Source organism: Tursiops truncatus, chromosome 8 (genome assembly GCF_011762595.2).
Source record: "Tursiops truncatus isolate mTurTru1 chromosome 8, mTurTru1.mat.Y, whole genome shotgun sequence".
Taxonomy (NCBI): Eukaryota; Metazoa; Chordata; class Mammalia; order Artiodactyla; family Delphinidae; genus Tursiops; species Tursiops truncatus.
The window spans coordinates 87,673,009-87,685,359 of NC_047041.1; the positions used below are offsets into that span (position 1 = coordinate 87,673,009).

The 12,351-nt window shown below is 32.9% G+C and overlaps 1 pseudogene; it reads left to right on the forward strand.

Annotated features, from left to right (window-relative positions):
• The first annotated feature begins 5,476 nt into the window (after window positions 1–5,476).
• Window positions 5,477–6,834, forward strand: LOC101326279 (dynein axonemal assembly factor 11 pseudogene; annotated as a pseudogene).
• The last annotated feature ends 5,517 nt before the right edge of the window (window positions 6,835–12,351 follow it).

Below are 12,351 nucleotides of genomic sequence, written 5' to 3' on the forward strand. Positions count from 1 at the left end.
TTCTCCCAATGCCAGTGTCTTAAGCCATTTAGTTATCTCTAGAGTTTTCCACTACCTTCAAGTAGATAACGTGTATTTTTAAAAATAAATTTTCTACTTGCCCTATGAGGAAGCATTGGTCTGCTGGCTAACATTTTCTAACTGAAAACAGAATTTGAAGACATGTATTTAATTTCAGTATATCCAAAGGGAATTGTAAGTGAATTAAAAATAAATTAGCATCAAAAAGATGAGTATAGTCATCTTTATCTTAATCAGACTTTATGCTTCTTTTAGCATAAAGAGAAGGAGAAGGTGAGCACATCTAAGTATAAGAGACAGTTGCATCATGTTTGATTAAAAATTTGATTCTTATTTTGTTGAAGAATTACTCACAGTTAGAAGAACCAGTACAGATGATTGTAGGAAAGGACACCTCTGCTTATTTTACCCTCCATAACAATCAATTTGCTTGGTTTGTTGAACTTACTTTTCTGCACTTATAAGAATCGCAAGTGATTGAAACTTAGAAACTGATTTTCCCAGACTCTGCAGCCAGCAGATTCAAATTTAGGTTATACTAAAGAGAGATACTCACAGAATAAGAGATAAGTAGAAGAGAGGCAAAAATGGTTATTATGCATATTTATGCACTTCATGGGATGGTTGATATGTTTTGATGGAGGCATTTGAGTGTCCTCTTGAAAATCACACCATTTGGTCCCATAGGACCAGAGATCATTGGTGGCAGTTCCTTGAATTCCTTGTATTAGTTTGCTAGGGCTTCCATAATAAAGTACCACAAGCAGAATGACTTTATTTATTTTCTCACAGTTCTGGAGGCTAGAAGTCCAAAATCAACGTGTTGGCAAGGTTGGTTTCTATTGAGGCTTCTCCCCTTGGCTTGCAGATGGCCACCTTCTTGTCATGTCCTCACATGATTTTTCCTCTGTACATGCATATCCCTGGTGGGTCTCTCTGCTTGTTTAGATTTTCTCTTATTATAAGGACACCAGCCAAGTCATATTAGGGTCCACCCTAACAGCCTAATTTTAACTTAATCACCTCTTTATTGGCCCTCTCTCCAAATACAACAACATTCTTGGGTACTGTAGGTTAGAGCTTCAACCTATGATTTTGGATGGGTACAGCTCAGCCAGTAACTTTGGGTTTCTGATCATCAAAATGCTACCAGAGGCTTTACCCAAGCCTTTTCACACTTTTGTAAACCTCTCTTCCTTCTATTAACATGCTTCTATTTGATATATTTAGATTGGTTTTTGGCTTAACTTTGGCTGATAAAGAATCAAATATATTTTTATTTTGAGTCAAGGACTCAATCAAGAAGACACTCTAGAAACTATCTAGAAGACTGTTGGCAAACATTTCTCAAAGGGCTAGATAGTAAATCTTTTAATTTTTATGGGCCAAGAGAAAGAATTAAGAATATTACTTAGGTATTTGTGTAGCCATTTCAGATGAACGATTTAACAATGTAAAAAACATTCTTCGTTTGTGGGCCAGATTTGGCCCCTGGGCCATAGCTTGCTAGTTCTTGATTTAAATTACTGGTTCGTTTCTCGATACAAAATTCTGAAGCACAAAGAGAAAAAAAAATCGATTGTTCAAGTCACAAAAACTATTGGGACAGCACTTCGTGAACAAAACCCAGATCAGCTCTGTCATGCTGCTTCTTCATCTTAGGTTCTGTCATCTGCAGAATGTTATTCTCAGTAGTACAACCTATTGTGCAATGTGGATTTACCAACCACAGGAAAGGATTTGGATTTGTCGAATCAAACAAACGTGTATGCTATAAAAACACGAGAAGAGTGCATTCCTACTGGAATTTGGTTTAGACAATCTTTATAAGGAAGAAGTCACTTTAAGGAGTCTATGTTATCCCAAACATATGCACCTTCAGTTCCCCAGGCTAGTGCTCCAGTTAGAATGCTATAATAATATAGAGCTTATTTTTTTACATTAAATATATTTAGTGATGGTTTTATATATTCCATCAGGTAATAATTTAAAGATATGTATTTTTGGACATTATAATATACTCTTTATAGCACTGTTCTATATACACCTGAAAGAAAAGAAATGAACATGTATCAGTCCTTATCCATGTGGGTTAGCCATTTGGATAAAAAACCAAAATCATGCAACAGGTAAAAGCTGTCACTTTTTCTATAACTGCTTTTTAAAAAAAGAAGGATAAGATATTTTCTCTCTGGTTTCTGTGCCTTTGTTTTCAAATGTGAACAAATGTACTCAATATGAAAAATAATGTTCTAAAATAATTTATTCTAACAATTATTCTTAGTCTCACATTTATACATCAATGTTCTTGGAACCACTAAAGCAAAAATTTATAAGTATTTCAGAATTATATTTTGATCTTCATTATAAAAAGATTCTGAGGAAAAACTCTATATGGAGAAGCTTTTGAATTTGTATAGATTTAACTTAAAATGTATCTTACCTATTAGTTGCTTTTCTTAAACTTATCTATATTTTAAGACATAATAACTAGTTGAATGCTTTGTCTTCTCAGAGTAATAGTGTGTTATAATAGCCACTATTTTCCTAATTAATTTTCTAATTATGACTTGTACTCTCTGGCTTCAAGTTCTGCATTTCAGCCAAGCTGAACTAAATAATAGGGGATTTATAATGTTTTATATCCATACTAATTTATGGGATACAGTCAGGAAGAGAGATGCTAAGGTAAAATGTTGAAATAAAATTTTTTTATATGAATTAAAATCTTATTTTTAAAGAAAATCATCTGTTGAAAAGATAATAGTTCTTATCATTTGTCCTTTTTTATTGTTGTTCTCTTTACCACCGTAAAATTATTTATAAAGTCCTAACAAAAATAGATTTAAAAGACCTTTTGAATACATAGGTCATTGTGTCAATGTTTCTATCTTCAAAAGTAGACATAATTAACAATTTTTGTGTTTCTAAAAAATTTATTACTCTTAAAGACTTTTAAAGTGTAGGTTTTAAGTCATCATATCTTGGGGAAAAGCCATATTCTCCTACAATTTGAAAAAATAAATACTGGATAAATTTTTTCTACTTTTTTAAAAACAACAACAAACAAGCAATGAATATATAAACTGACAAAGCTAGAGGACTAGCTATATCATGTTTTCTCTATGGGATACACTACTTATTAATGAGTTTCCTTGGACATGTTCCTTAAGTTCTCTAAGATTCAGTTTTATTTTATTTTTAAAATTAGAGTAGGATAGCTACCATATTGATTTTTCAAAATAAATATTTCATGAGTTTAGATATATGCATGTGTATATGTATTAAACATTTTGGGAATAGGCATACTTTTTAGTATATAAAAAGTATTCCCTGAATATTTCCTGGCCATGTCCTGTGATTATTTTTGATTCAACCATTTACAGAATGGATGGTTGATAGTTGGATAGAAGAGAGAAAGAAAATGAGAAGATAAAAATGTATATACCTCCTACTTCATTACAGAACACTATATTAAGTGAACATCATTGGGGAAAGGGTAATGGACCTATTCTATAATATAAATGAGTTTTTTAAAATTAAGTAAAAGAAAAAAGTTTTTTAGATGCTTCTCTTTGATATCAAGTTGGATTAGATGTTTGAGGTGTTTTTATAAAAAAAGAATTAATTATTCATATTAATATTATGAATAATATTAATTATTCATATCTGCTTCTAGTAAGGTAAATTACCCTACATTTTAATAATTCCTTGTCCAGGAAAATGAAATGTAAGCTAGAATAATCAGAAAAAAAATAGGTTATTCCCAGATTATGTAACTGAACACGTAGAATATGTAGAAAATCCAAAAGAATTTGCATATATATATTTATAAGTAGTAACACAAGGTAGCTGAATACAAAAGCAGTGAAAAAATCAAGAGAATTTCTATATAATAACAACAAATAAAAATAGTATTATATAAAATACCATTTTAAAAAAAGCACCAAAACATATCATATAAGTAGGAATAAATCTAATAAACACAGTACAGGACTTCTGGATAGGCAAATAAAAACTGTAATTGAGAATAAAGAATATAGAGATGATAGATAGATGAATAGAAAAATGATAGATAGATAGTAGATAGCTAACAGATACTCCATTTCCATGGGTTGGAAGATTGAGTATTATAAGCATTTTACTTCTTTCCAAATTGCTTTATAGAGTAATGCAAATCTGATAATTTCCAACACTTTAGTTTTTCATTTGTAAAAGTTGAGTTGATTCTAAAATATACACTGAAATGTATAGAGGGCCAAGAATAGCCAAGAAATCTTTCAAGAAGAACATCATTGGAGTATCTGTTGTACTAGTTAGCAGGAATTATTTAAAAGCTGTCATAACTAAAAGAGTGTAATATTGCTGCTAGGTTAGATGAATACACCGATAGAACAGAATAGAAAGTTCGTGAATAGACTAACACATACATAGGCATTTAATATACAGTAATGTGGCAATACAGAGCACAGAGCAACATACCAAAAAAAACTCAATTAAGATGTTGTGTAGATACCTATATATTAAAAAAAGAAAACAACCTGACCACAACCACACATAAAAATCAAGTCCAGATTGATTTTAAATCCAAATACTAAAGGAAAAATAATAAAATTTCTAGACAATTGTATAGGAAATTTTTTAACATCTTAAAGTATGGAAAGAATTTAACAAGACAATGAAAGCACTGTTTATAAAGGAAAAGATTGATACATCAAGCTGTATTAAATATAAGAAAACCTGTCATTCACTAGACACATTATATCTAATAAGGACATTTTAGTTACATTGTGGAAATTTGTTCTTATCCTTTAGAGGTTCATGGTGACATTTTTACAAATAAAAAGAGATATGATATCTTGGAACCTTGACTTTAAAATAATCCAATTGTGGGTAAAAATGGATAGGGTAAAAGTGAAACTAGATTGTCCGTGGAGTAATAATTCTTGAAGCTGGATGATGATAGATAAAGATTCATTATAATTTTCCCACAAATTATCCATCAAATGTTTGAAAATTTTCACAATAACATATTTAAATCAACAGAGTAGGAAAAATCACTTACCACACATATAATAGACAATGGGCTCATACCCCAAATTGGTAAAGAACCCCTATAAATCAGTAAGACAAAAAGATAAAAAACACATAGAAAAATGACTAAGAGACTTGAGCAAACACTTCACAAAAGAAGACATTCAGATTTCCAATAGACATAGGAAAGAAATCAACATCAATAGTCATAAAGGAAATGTAAATTAAAATTACAGTGACAGACACATTCTGGCACAGCCACCAGAATGGCTAAAGTTTTTAAAAATATTGACATACAAAGTGCTGGCAAGCATGTGGCACAAACAGAACATTCATATATTAATGATTGAAGTTTAAATTATTACTGACATTCCTTGGGATCCCAGGCAGGCTTCCCGGGCCCCAAAACCAGAAAGGTGCTATGGATGGGATAACAGAATACTTCATTAGACAGAATGCCAAACACAGTAACTGTGTAATTTTTCCCCTGGAGGAACTCTCCTTATATCAGCAATAAACAGAAAGAGATCATATTGATAAATGGTACCAGAATTTTCTACCTTTAAAATAATCCCAGTGGAAAAATTTTTAAATGTTACCAACCTCAAGAAACTTAAATGTTTTGATTTTGCTTTAAATAACACTGAAAAGATTGAAAATTTGGAAGGATCTGAAGGGCTAAAGAAAATTAACTTGATAAATTTCACTGGAGACCTGAGCAACAGTAAAACCCTGCAGCACAGTCTCCATCTGAAGGAGTTCTTTTGCATGGGTAACCCACATGCTGACTTTGAACGTTACTGGAAGTTGGTGGTGGCAACTCCTTAACAATTAAAGTGTGGTATGATAAAGAGAGTTCAGAATGAATCCAAGAATTGCAGAATTTACCCATTAATTGGGGAGGAAAAGTTTATTGTTTCAAATGGGCAAATACAGAAAAGTGGTTCAGAGGAAACTTTAAGAACAGCATAAAAATAGATGAGAAGAAAAGTAACCCTGGCTTTGACAGACATTGGCACACAGATATCGTCACCACTATCCTGTTTTCTTTAGTGAACAAAGAACATCAGAACACTAGAAGTATGAAAAAAGGGTCCCAACCAAAATAAATTAGATGAAAGCAAAGAATAACAGCATTCTGGTATAAGCTTTCTTCAGTTTACTCCTGATTTTAGATGGGAAACTCTTAGACATGGAAAAATGATGGAAAGACCAAGACAAATTAAGTATTACAAAGAAGAAGGGTAAACCACCGAGAACTTTGATCACTAAAGTTGGAAAAGCCCTAAAACTAAATGAGCCCAAACTTGATTTCTCTTGAAATATGATGGAAGACAGAACCAGATCATCCTGGATCTTGCTGTCTATAGTTATAGGTAATTGATATCAATGCGCAGTCAGTGTATGTGAGAGGAAGGCTTAAGGGAAAGTCACATCAGCTTATATTTCTGAAGAGCTCAAACCTCACAGCAACTCTGCTAGGAAATCTTTAGTAATCTGCATGCCCAAAGTAGAAAAAGTAACTACAGGTGGTAGAAAACATCTAGGTCTTTGAAAACTACCTTGGACATAGGCAGAGAACAAACAAACAAAAGAAGCAAGCAAATTGAGAAACTAGTAGTAGATTCTAACATGCATGTATTTCCTGATGTAGCTAATGTAGTTCAAGAGGAAAAATACACTCCCCAAAGCGTTGGATCTGAACCAAAATTATACCAAGTAATGAAGATCAACGCTTTATTGTTAACCATGGATGCCTCCATTGATTTGAAACATTAGGCTGCATGGTCATTGACTGTGACCCATGAGGCTCAGTTTTACTCAACGCAAAGAGTATATGCATAACATTTATGGGTTAACAGAGTTATTTATCAATATTACTAATACAATGTTTTAACTCCTAACTTTGTATAGTACTACTTAAACTAGTTTAAAATTAAGATGTGTCCCTTGGGGAGCATGGCCACGATGGCAAAGTATGAAGACCATGAGCTCACCTCTTCCCACAGGCACACCAAAATCACAAGTACTTAGAGAGCAAATATTTATGAGAACAACTGAAGACTAGCAGAAAATATTTTCCAAAATAACAATATAAAGAAGGAACCACAAGGAGAAGGGAAGGAAGGGCAAAGATGCAGTATAGTCAAGATCCATACCCCCAGGTAAGTGACCCCCAAACTGGAGGATAATCACAACTGCAGAGGTTCTCCCCAAGGAGTGAGGTTCTGAGCCCCACATTAGGCTCCCTAATCCAGGTGTCCTGCACTGGAAAGATGAGCTACAAGAATGTCAAGCTTTGGAGGCCAGTATGGTTTCAGTACAGGGGAGGTAGAGGGATACAGGAAAAATAGACCCCTCTCTTAAAGGGCATGCTCAAAATCTCACAGGCTCCAAGTCCCAGTGCAGAGGCAGTAATGTGAAGGGATCCTGGATCAGACTCACTTGCTGATCTTGGAGAGTATCCTAGAGAAGGAAGAGGCAACTGGGGCTCCTCCTGTGGACATAGACACTGGCAGCAACCATTTAGGGGAGCTCATTCTATCATGAAGACACTGGTGTTGGCAAGCGCCATTTTGGAATCCTCCCTCTAGTTTATTAGTGCTGGAAAATGGCCTCGCCCACCAGCCTGTCTCCACAAGTACTGGGATGCCTCAGGCCAAGCCGTTGGCTGGGCAGGGACGAATACTGCATGATCTCACTTATATTTGGAATATAAAAAACAAAACAGAACAAACAGAATGAAGACAGACTCATAGGTACAGGGAACGAAGAGGGTGGTTGCCAAAAGGGAGGGGATAGGGGAATGGGAAAATGAGGCAAAGGGGATTAAAAGGTACAGACCTGCAGTTATAAAATAAATAAGCCATAGGGATGTAATATACACAGCATAAGGAATGTAGTTGATAATATTATAATAACTTTGTATGGGGACAGATGGTTACTAGACTAATTGTGGTGATCATTTCATATTGTATGCAAATGTCAAATCATTATGTAGTATACCTGAAACTAACGTCAATTATATTTCAATAATTTTTTAAAAGTTTAAAAATGTATCTTAATATGCTATAGCTGATTATTTGTCTATATAAAGTGTTGGCTAGTAAAAATGCTCAAAGCGTTATTACCAACACTTTGCAGAACATTTTGGAATCATCCATTGTATTTGAATACATGCATATCTTACATTTTAGCAGTTTTATTCTTTGTGTGTACCTGAGAGAAAAGCATAACAGAGAAGAGAATTAGAGAATTGTACAGCAAAACACTATTTCTAAAAAGACAAATAAGGAAAAAAGAAACATAAATATAACTAAATATATACAAATATATTTATATATAGATCCTTCTATATAAGTGTTTATTAAATACCAATTAATCTACAGTGTTAAAATATATGGTATTATGTACCTATGGGGAGAAGGAGAGGAGTGTGATTAAGGGAGAACCAGGGGCATCAGGTGTTTTATTTATTGTCGTCTTCTTTCATAAGCGTCCATGTTTTGATAATTTATGAGTATGTACATTTAAGTTTAGTGTTCTTTTTATGCGTGGTACACTTTAATAAAATATGCTTGGGAAAAGCGAGTTAGCTTAAAGTGCATTTAATAAGTGTGCGATGTACATGAAATCTCAAGAAGTACAAATAAACAGTGCTTGGTATTTAAGGTGTCGTCGTTACTTGGAGAATGATAGAAAAAAATTTTAAATGCCAATTTCCCTGGATTCTAATGGACACGGAGTTGTTTTAGTTTGGAGCTTTAATAATTCATTCATAAGTTAAGAGCAAGAGCCCTGCTTGATATCTAAGAGGGTTATTCTGCTTAAAGCATAAAGCAGGTTTGTAATGTTTTTCCTTAGCAGTTTTTGCTAAAAAAATTTAAACTTAATCTTTAGATAGGAATTATTCTAATGTTTATCCCAACTGTGTCTCAAAAAGGGCTAACTTTATTTGTGTCTTTTCTGAAGATCCAAAATCCTTAATCTAAACATATTGATTATTTTACCTTAATGACTATTCATCTTGTATATTTATCTGTAGCACTTACTACTTCATATTCTCTCTTATCTAATCCCTGACCATAATATTTGATCTCCTATTTGTCATGAGGGAAGCCTGATTTGTCTGTGTGAACCCAGTACCCAATATTAGCCAAAAAGGTATTACATGTTTTTAAAGATTCAATGTTGAGTGGTATCTAATCAGATTGGAATCAGGTCAATAATATTTTCGTAACCCTGAAGTTACCGTCTTCGATAATAAAGATTAAAAAATTCAAACCATCAATTTGAAAACCAAAACAAAAAATGCCTAAGTATTGCTGGGATAGATAGCTTTACTTTATAGTCTTATAGCAACAGAGTACTGCTTATTTAAAAGTATATATTTTTAAAAGAAGTTGAAGAGAGTAGTTGGAAATCATACACATTAGAGTCATTGAGCTACAGTTCACAGCTAGAAAGGAGTGATACTATCATCTCCTTCATTAAAAAAAAAATTATTCTAGAAGTACCATTAAAAAAGAAAGGAAAGCTAGTTTAATGTATAGGAACTCAATGTTTGATGTTTATTTAGGAGATATAATACGGAACATGAAGGATTATTTATACTACTAGTAAACACATTTAGAGTGCTGTATAAACTGAAAACTATAAAGGACTTCAATAAAGCGCTGTCACATTGATTATACATATATTGTATGTATATATACATATACACATTATACATCACGAGGAGCTTTCATATACATTATGACAAGTACTCCTTATTTCAACATAGTAAAGTGTGTATTTCTCTTATTCTGGAGATAATAAACTTGAGACCCAGATGGGTAGTGTTTGTCTAAGATCTTCTAGTGAGATGCCAAGGTGGTACTTTGTCTGTGCCTGAAACTAAATTAAGAAGTTTCATATAATATTTTATCTAATTACATACTTGCTCACCTCACACATATACCTACACATATACATGCCTGAGTCCATTATCTTTACTCCAGTTTTACTGATGAGAAAATGAGACTTTTAAATTACATCACTTGAAAATTTAGAGTGAATTTTTAAGACTATAGATTAGTAGTAAGACCCGTCTGAGTTTGCACTCCTATTTCTGTCACCAGATACTTAAGCTCTTAAAAGTGTATAACTTTACAAATATGATAATGTATTTAAACAATAGGGTTTCTGTGATAATTAATGAAATAATATACAAATAATGAGGTAGAGTACATGACAGTTTTTAATAAATGCTGTTTATTTAAGATAATCTTTCATACTTACTAGAATAAAAACTGTTACCGAGGAGCCTTTGAATTATGGATATTTGGGGTACTTGCTATTATTTTATTTAATTTGCATAAATATATCTTCATTTTTTTCCTACTTGCTTTAGCTAAATTATACATACTACTGCAGACTTACATTCTAAAAAATCTATTCAGAAGATAAGAGAACATACTCTGTAACTGACTGGTATTTTAAACTCTATCGAAAGGAAAGCAACAATGGCTAGTTTTAATTCATTCATGTTGTCAAAACGACTTATTATAATTTTGAAAGAAATTAAGTTTACCAAGAAAGATCATAAAGTCTTAAGAAATATTTGAGAATAATAATTAAAAGTAACCAAAATAATATCTGAATAAGAGACTCATATTTTTGCTTAAATATGTGCATATATTTATAGATATATGAGTAAATGCTTATTTATTTTAAAAAGTATTTCTTCTTAAAAATATTTTATTGCTACTTGTAAAAGTTGTTATAGTTTTTGATGACCTGAAGTTGCTTATTATGGCATAGTCTCATTTCTTCTCCTTTAGAAGTACATCATTTATATACTTTTATATTTTTCAAGCTACATATGATTTTTACACAGACTGTTTAGGTACTATATCTCTTATCAAACCTTCCCCCCATCCCACTCTCTGGTTTACCTGATAAAGAAAAATGTTTTTCATAACTGTGGATAACTGCCACCAGAGTTTGGGTTAATATTGCAAGTGGATTATTGTAGCACGGATAGCTCTCTCCTAGGTATTCCTGAGACCTCTAGGGAATTCCATGAAATTAACAGCTTTTGGTCACTAATGGATCCCCAAGTAAAAGAGAATTTTCCTGCCTGACTGCCTTGATCTGGAGCACTATTCTTTTCCTGCTTTGGGACGCAGACTGGAAATACACCATCAGCTTTCCTGGGTGTCCAGCTTACTGACTGTAGACCTTGGGATTTCTCAGCCTCCATAATCATCTGATATAATTTCCTATAAGATATATATATATATATATATATATATATATATATATACACACACACATATATCACATGGCAACGTCAAAATTTATTTTATTCTTTCAGTTATGTATTCAGAACCTCCAAAATACCCTGGCTTAGTTATAAAACTTTTATGCTTCATTAAATATGTTCTTCCTATATATGTACTCTATACAAATTTACATATTTTCTAAATAAATTATATTATGTGCTTTGTGTATAAATGAGAAGATGTTAACATATTTATAAGGGTGTGAGACAGTCTGGCAAAAAATGGGTAGATAATAATTATTTTTTGAATATTGGTAAGTAAATTTTACACAAACTTTTTCCTGGTACTAAAATTGTCCTTGATTATATCTGTTTTATTTAAAAAATGAATAAAGAAAGAATATATGGCTTATTTTGGAAGTGATCCCAGCAGTTCCCAGAGAATAGCTGGAAGGGTCCAACTTCATTTTAGAGATAAGGAAGGAGATGATGCTTAGGTAAATCACCCAAGGTCACAAGCCTATTGTGGGGTGGAATTGAGATCGTTATCTAGATGGCCTAAGGTAGCTCCATATTCCCTTGGATTACACCATGCTGCCTCTCAGTTTCACAAGTTCAACATGTGAGAGGGTTTCTATTTGCTTGTTTGTTTTGTTTCTTTTTCAGTCACTATCATAGGATTTGGGGCCTTGGAAACAGCTGCTACAGTGATGCTCCTTGCTTGCCAGTTCTCTGGGATGGCTGGCCATGTAAATGATAGTTGATTATCCTATTGGCACAATTTTGTGCTTCTAACATCTTTGCCATATGGTCGTGTTTTCCCATTGGAAAATCTGACTAGTTTGTAAACTTTTTTCCTCAAGAGCAGAGACCATGACTCCTACTTCTTTGAAAATTTACTTTGGGCTGAGTATAGTACACACAAGAGCAACCATTTATTAACATACCCTTCCCCCTCGCCATATCCTCAAGTCCATTCTCTAGTAGGTCTGTGTCTTTATTCCTGTCTTACCCCTAGGTTCTTCATGACC